Consider the following 1,042-nt stretch of genomic DNA (forward strand, 5'->3'; position numbering starts at 1 on the left):
TCTGCAGCTCTGCGCGCCCCCTCCAGGGGGACAGGCTAGCAGGCCCTCGCCGCCCCGCAGCAGGCGGGTGTCGGCCCCCGGGCAGCCCCGGGTCTGCCAGGGTCACTTTTGCCCCCCGGGGGGTGAGGGCAGGGCGGCAGCCCAGGCGGGGGACCTCTGGACCAGTAGCTTGGAGGGAGGGACTTCCTTTTTGGGTGTTTTGGGGGGGCTGATTTCATTCGATAGGAACCATTCTGGTGTCGCTGGATTCCTCTCAGCCTGCCGTTTCTGATGGACTAAGGCAGGTTCGCCTATTCGCGAGTAAACACGAAATGTGGCTCGGTTTCACTTTCCATAGGGTTCAATGCATTTTGTTTATTTCTGGGGTTCTGGCCATAACTTTTGATGGAAAGGAGATATTTCAATCCAGTTTTTTGCATTGCATTCAGCTGGAAATTCCACATTCAACGGTATATAGCACGAAGGGGTTATTCCTAACCCCTGCGATGTTAGCAATGTTGGGTCATTTGTGGTGTCACCCCCCCAAGGCTGGTACTTGGGGCGTACCGCCCCCCTGCCCCTTGCTAGCTATGCCACTGTCTGTCCTAACTCTCCTTACCTCTCTAACTCTCCTGTTGTAACTCTTCCTTACAGCAACACTGTAAGAGAGGTTAGGACCTAGGACTTGGAGCCAGAACCTAGTTTCCCTCCATCAAAACTTAACACCCAACTTTAGAGAGTATCTACATGTTACAAAGAAAATGAGACTGTCACAAAGATGGCAGCCTCATATTGAATTACTCTCCATAGCCTTTAGTTAACCAACTCCTATCCTGATATTATTACAAGGTGCATTGCCTGTTCTCACAAGTGTCAGGCAGTGGTGTGGAGGAAGGGCTGGAAAATGTTGCATAATTATGTCAACACATGGGGAATTTGAACTAGAAGTTTCAGAAGCGAAAGGGAAGCTTAACACAGGACTGCTATTTTTGGCAGTCAACTGATGTTCTTTGTAACATATACTTTTGTTCTAGTTCTTATGTTTTAAAATATAATGCAATCT

Source organism: Tiliqua scincoides, chromosome 4 (assembly GCF_035046505.1).
Source record: "Tiliqua scincoides isolate rTilSci1 chromosome 4, rTilSci1.hap2, whole genome shotgun sequence".
NCBI lineage: Eukaryota > Metazoa > Chordata > Lepidosauria > Squamata > Scincidae > Tiliqua > Tiliqua scincoides.